Genomic DNA, 7,015 nt, shown 5'->3' on the forward strand with positions numbered 1-7,015 from the left:
ACCTAGGTGATTTGGATCAAACGTGTTAAGTTCCGCAGGAGATCTAAATCTAAACCCAAAAGAACATATAAGTTAAACTTGGAATCAAACGTGTTAAGTTCCGTAGGAGATACAAGTTTAACTTAAAAGAACACATGGTAGCTAGGAAAGGTTCAGATCACGTACAAAATTTTTGTACAGTAGAGCCATTGGGTTTTCCGAGTAGCAACCAACATCTTTTACTTTCTCTGAGGCTCCACACACTTCACAAGATACAGAAATTACATTTACAGGGCATAAATTCAAATTCTCAAATTGCTTTGACAGTGAATTAAGCTTTGTAGTGATTAAGTCTAGGACATCCACACTATATTTTCCTTGTATCTTGATTGCTCCTGAGCTCTATTCTGAAGCCCATTGGTGGTGATTCTGAACCACACTCTCAATGATATCTTCAGTTTTATCAAGTCCCTTCTTCATTAGTGCGCCACCTATGGTAGAATCCAAGGAAATCTTTGTCTGATAATTAATACCATTGTAGAAGTTATGAATCACGAGCCACTTCTCTAATCCATGATGTGGGCAGTCTCTTAGCATTCCATTAAATCTATCCCAAGCTTCACAGAGAGATTCAAAATCTATTTGCTTGAAACTTGCAATTAGATTTCTAAGATGTGTTGTCTTTCTTGGAGGAAAGAATTTATCCAGAAAAACTTGCTCACACTGGGCCCAAGAAGTGATACTATTTAGAGGCAAGGAATTCAACCAAGTCTTTGCTCTTTCTCTTAAAGAAAACCCAAATAATAATAATTTGATGGTTTCTGAAGGAACCCCATTGATGTGCATTGTGCTGCATAATTCGTTGAAATTATCAAGGTGATGATTTGAGTCCTCCATTGAACCACTAACATATTGGTGTTGCTAAACCATGGAAATGAAAGTTGGCTTCAATTCAAACTAATTAGCCTCAACTGTAGGTTTGGAGATACTAAATCTAGGCTCTCTTGCGTAAGGTGCAGCATAATCCTTCAAACATTTGTTTACCATGGTTATTTGCTTTTGTTCTTGTTCGTTATTTTGCAGATTTAGTCTTCTATAAAATGCCCGATCAATCATAGGATCAACGGGCAAAATAGCTGTAGAATTTCTTCACATACATAAATACACCAACAAGAAACAAGCTAAAATTTGTTGTTTGTTTTAAGAAAACAAAATGCAGAATTCAAATGGTAGAATTAAAATGTAATAAGAAAAGATAAAGAAGAACTAAAGAATTAAAGAACTAAAGAATAAAAGAATTATCTAAACAAACTCTGATGCAAACTAACTAGATTTAAAATATTTAATCTCTGGCAACGATACCAAAAACTTGATGTGTTGTACCTGCAAGCGCATGGACGTCGTCATGTAATAAAATTTATAAGTTGATCCCATGAGGACTAAAAATTAAATTCTAGTTCTCTTTACACTTCGAATTAGACTAGACAAAAATCGATAAAGGTTTGATTTGTGTTTTTCTACAAGGTAAGATTAAACAGGAAGTAAATTTAAGGAAGTCCTTAATTCTAAAAGTGTTCTAGGTCATTGACTTCATTGCAATGGTGGATGTTATGCTATGAATTAGCCCATTCCTACTTCTCTACTCATACATTTGTAGGACAGTCTAAGTTACTACTGAATGCCACCACATTATGGTATATCAGAGTGCTTTCCCTGCTATTAACCAAGTATGCCATCAAGTGAAGAGGTAACTTAGAAGTCCAGATTTTCAGTAGAGTACCTCCTTGTTGGTTGCTACTCGGAAAACCTAGAGGTTCCACTGTACAAAAAGTTTGTACAAAGGTCTGAACCTTTTCCTAGCTACCATATGTTCTTTTAAATTAAATTGTGGATCTCCTGCGGAACTTAACACGTTTGATCCAAAACTTAATCTATTTGTTCTTTTAGGTTTTGACTTGGGTCTCCTGCGGAACTTAACACGTTCGACCCAAATCACCTTAAGTTATTAATTCCATTAAATATTAATTTCCATAATTGGTTCCCAGTACTAACGTGGCGAGGCACATGGCCTTCTTGGATATGGGAGCAACCACCACCGACTAGACAAAACCTTTTATGGAAAGCTAATATTTAATTTCCTAAAATAACTTTAGGTTAACCGAAAAGAACAATCAAATCACAAGGGAAAGAAAAACAAAAGAACACTATATCGAAAACAAATTTGAAACTCTAGAATCGCATGCCTCTTGTATTTAGTATTATTTCCAAAAATAACTAGTATGATGCGGAAACAAAAATTACTAGTTATACCTTTTAGAAAGACCTCTTGATCTTCTACCGTATTCCTCTTCTAACCTCGGACGTTGTGTGGGCAACGATCTTCCGAGATGAGAACCACCAAGCACCTTCTTCTTCCTTACAAGTTTCGGCCATCAAAACTTCTCCTAGGATGAAGAGGTTCGGCCACCACCACCATGCTCCAAGGGATGCTAGAAAAGAGGCTTCTTTTCTCTCCTTCTTCTCCTTCTTAGATCCGGCCACCAAAGTTATCTCCACCATGAGAAGGTTTCGGCCACACAAAGGAGAGGAGAGGAAAGAAAGGGCCCGCCACACCCAAGGAGAAAAGAGAGGAAAAATAGAATAGAGTCGTTCACCTTGAAGCCTCCTCTACCCCCTCTTTTATAATCCTTGGTCTTGGCAAATAAGGAAAATTTAATAAAAACTTCCTTAATTATTTTTCCATTGAAAAGGAAAATTTATTTAATTAAAATAATTTTCTCTTTTCAAATTATAATGGCCGGCCACTCTTCTCCCCAAAACAAGGAGAGTTTTAATTAAAACAAAAATTAAAACTTCCTAATTTGTTTCTAGAAATTTATAAAAATTTCACCAATAATTTTAATCCCTTCATGATTGGTTAATAAAAAGAAATTTTATAAATTAAAATCTTTCTTTTAAACATGTGGATAATTTCCAAAAAGGAAAGTTATCTCTAAAAATTAAAATCTCCTTTCAATCTACAAATAAGGAAAGATATTAAATCTTTTCTTAATCTTTTGTAAAAACTAATAAAAGAGAATTTTTAATTTTTAAACTTTCTTTTAAATCATGAATATAATTAAAAGGAAAGTTTTTACCAAAATTAAAATCAACCTTTTAATCTACAAATAAGGAAAGAGATTTTAACTCTTCTCTTAATCTTTTGTAGAATCTTATAAAAGGAAGGATTTAAAATTTTAAACTCTCTTTTAAATTATATTATCCACATAAGAAAAATTTTAAAATTAAAATTCTTTTTATTTTAATAGGGACGGCCACATGAATTCACCCATGAACATACCCATGGCCGACCCTAGCTTGGTCTCCAACCTAGCTTGGCCGGCCCCTATAGGATGGGTAAGAAGGTGGGTATAGGTGGGTATAGTACTCTATAATTAAGAGGCTACGATAGGGACCGAGAGGAGGAATTGGTTTTGGTCTCCCGATAAAATTAAGCATCCCGTGCTCGCCCCGAACACACAACTTAATTTTATCAATAATAATTCATTCCACTAGAGAACTATTATTGAACTACCGCACCAATCCCAAATTACATTTTGGGCTCCTTCTTATTATGAGTGTGTTAGTCTCCCTGTATTTAAGATAACAAATGTCCACTAATTAAGTAAGTTACTGACAACTCACTTAATTAATATCTAGCTCCAAGAGTAGTACCACTCAACTTCATCGTCATGTCGGACTAAGTCCACCTGCAGGGTTTAACATGACAATCCTTTTGAGCTCCTCTTGGGGACATTCTCAACCTAGTATCTCTAGGACACAGTTTCCTTCTATAATCAACAACACACACTATAAGTGATATCATTTCCCAACTTATCGGGCTTATTGATTCATCGAACTAAATCTCACCGATTGATAAATTAAAAAAATAAATATCAAATATATGTTCTTGTTATTATATTAGGATTAAGAGCACACACTTCCATAATAACTGAGGTCTTTGTTCCTTTATAAAGTCATTATAAAAGGAACAACCTCAAATGGTCCTACTCAATACACTCTAAGTGTACTAGTGTAATTATATAGTTAAGATAAACTAATACCTAATTATACTACGACCTTCCAATGGTTTGTTCCTTTCCATCTTGGTCGTGAGCTACTATTTATAATTTATAAGGAACCGATAACATGATCTTCTGTATGTGACACCACACACCATGTTATCTACAATATAAATTAATTGAGCAACTACATTTATCATAAATGTAGACATTTGACCAATGTGATTCTTATTTCTAGATAAATGTTTATACCAAAAGCTAGACTTTTAGTATACACTCTAACACTCCTATCACAAGGTCTCCCCCGGGTGTTCATCTCTAGATTACGTAGGGCACTTGCGTAGCGTATGATTAGGAAATGCCCATTAGGTCGAGTGATAGACTCGTCCATACATAGAATCATTCTCCCTTTGGAGGTTACATTCTATATAGAAGGATAGTTACTTTCGATACTCAACTCCAAACAATTACCTTAAGGTCATGCCAAGCTATATCGAAGCGTACACTTAAATGAGACAAGGATCCATTCATCTAGTCAACAAAAATTCAGGTTCACGTACAATCCCAATAATAGACACACGACAATGTATCTTGTTGGAATGTATACTATAAGTCTAGCTTTTGTATGAACATCTGTTTTGAAATATTTTGAAATGAGAATCACTTTGGTCAAATGTTTACATTTTATATTTATATATATGTCGATGCAGTTGCCCATTTAATTTATATTGAAGATAACATGGTGTGTGGTGCCACACAGAAGATCATGTTATCGGTTCCTTATAAATTATAAATAGTAGCTCATAACCAAGATGGATAGGGACAAACCATTGGAACGGTTGTAGTGCAATTTAGTATTAGTTTATCATGACTATAAAATTATACTAGTACACTATGTGTGTATTGAGCAGGACCGTTTGAGATTGTTCGATTTGTACTAACTACATAAAAGAATAGAACCTCTGCTATTATGGATGTGTGTCCTCTTAATCCCTATATAATAACAAGCACATATACTTAATATTTATTTCTTTAACTTATCAATGGGTGAGATTTATTCGTTAAATCAATAGGCCTGATGACTTGGGAAATAGTACTATTTATATGGTGTGGTGTTGATTATAGACGGAATCTATATCCTAATTATTTAGGTTGATGATGTCTCCTTGAGAAGCTCATAAGGATTATCATGTAAACATTGTAGGTGGACTTAGTCCGGCATGATAATAAAGTTGAGTGGTACTACTCTTGGAATTAGATGTTAATTAATTGAGTTGTCAGTAACTCATTTAATTAACGGGCACACGATATCTTAAACACAGGGAGATTAACGCACTCAGGAAAAGAAGGAGCTCATATTGTAATATGGGATTGGTGCGGTAGTTCAATAATAACCCTTTAGTGGTATGGGTTATTATTGATGGATTTGAGTAAGGTATTCGGGCTGAACACAAGAAGCCCAAGCCCATCAGGAAGCCTAAACCAATTCCTCCTCTAGGTCCCTATTGTAGCCTCTATATAAAGCCTCACATCCACCCATCCACAACTTGATTTTGTTTGGTTTTTCTCTACCTTCCTTGGGCCGGCGGCAAGGGCTATAAAAGAAGTAGGTGGTGGCCGGAAAAACCTAATTTTTCCCACACGCCTCCTTCTCCACCTTTGCTTAGGGTCGGTGCCCCCCTCCTCCTCCTTGGTGGCCGGTGCCCCATCCTCATTGCCAATGGTCGGCGCCCCCTCCTCCTTGGTGATCGGCGCCCCCTCCTCATTGCCAAGGGCTAGCGCCCCCTCCTCCTTTCTTAGGGCTAGCTCCGCCTCCTCCTTGCTTAGGGCGGGTGCCCCCTTCTCTCTTGGTGGGCGGCGACTTGAAGAAGAGTAAGAAGAGGAAGAAAAGGAAGAAGAGGAGAAGGTGCCCCATCCTAGAGCTTCACTTGGTGGTTGGTAGTTTGGAAGAGAAAAAGGGAAGGGTGTTTGTTGTCTTGGTAGATCATCGCCCACACGACATCTAAGAAGAGGAGAGGAATACAGTAGAAGATCAAGAGGTCTTCAGCTACAAAGAAAAGGTACAACTAGTTCTTTAATTTCACTGCGTAATTAGTTTTGTTTTCTTTGTATCGATTTTTAATACCAACACAAGAGGCCAGCGATCTTGTACTTCGATCAAGGTGTGCTTTGATCTGTCAAGAACTTGCTTGATTGATCAAACACATGTCTGATCGAACATGCGGGTTGCTAGGAAACTTCTGTACTTGTACAATTTTTTGTACAGGGAAATTGAAACAGAATGGAATTCTAGTACCTTTAAGTGGTATCAGAGTGAGTTTTTTGGCTCTGTATGATTGGTTTTCGGTTAAATTATGCACTGCTCATATATAAGTTTAGGCAGGATAATAGTACGATGTGCAAGAAAAATTAACTCTATGGTTGTAGGCGTCCTAGGTCCAACTATTATGGCTTTGTGTGTTTGTGTATGATTTCAACCCTCGGGCATGTCGAGGTTGTGATGTGTGTGCATGATTGTAATAATTAAATACGACCGATTGTTGTATTATTATTTTTTTACATTCTGTTCGATCTAGATTATATGTAAATTCCTTTGTGGTATATAGGATCGATAAATGTAAAATTTTATTTTTTTTTTGTGGTGGCTTGTATCCCTACTATGCGTGGTGCTCTTTTGAGGATTAGAGTCGCGACGAAGAAGGAAGCAAGATAGATGCGACGGCTTGATCCATTGGCAGCATATTGGAGGACAGCGATGGATGAGGCCATAATAGTTGGAAATTTTATTTTCATATTTATTGCCTTTATATACTGTTTTTATGTGTTGTGATGTGTGTGCATGTTAAAATTTCTCAATTTAAATAACTAAGTAGGAGAGGGATTATTTAAATAAATTCCACGGTCTCCATTACTGGTTTGTAAGTGATGCATTCAAATTGCCGCGTTGGCTTTAAGTGCCTTCCTCCATATCAGAT

The 7,015-nt window shown here is 36.3% G+C and overlaps 1 non-coding gene across 1 annotated transcript; it reads left to right on the forward strand.

The window, feature by feature from the left end:
• Nucleotides 1-547: 547 nt before the first annotated feature.
• LOC121978792 lies at nucleotides 548-654 on the forward strand. The gene has a single exon (XR_006111140.1). It is a non-coding gene; the product is annotated as a small nucleolar RNA R71 (small nucleolar RNA).
• Nucleotides 655-7,015: the final 6,361 nt, after the last annotated feature.

Source organism: Zingiber officinale, chromosome 4B (genome assembly GCF_018446385.1).
Source record: "Zingiber officinale cultivar Zhangliang chromosome 4B, Zo_v1.1, whole genome shotgun sequence".
Lineage (NCBI taxonomy): Eukaryota > Viridiplantae > Streptophyta > Magnoliopsida > Zingiberales > Zingiberaceae > Zingiber > Zingiber officinale.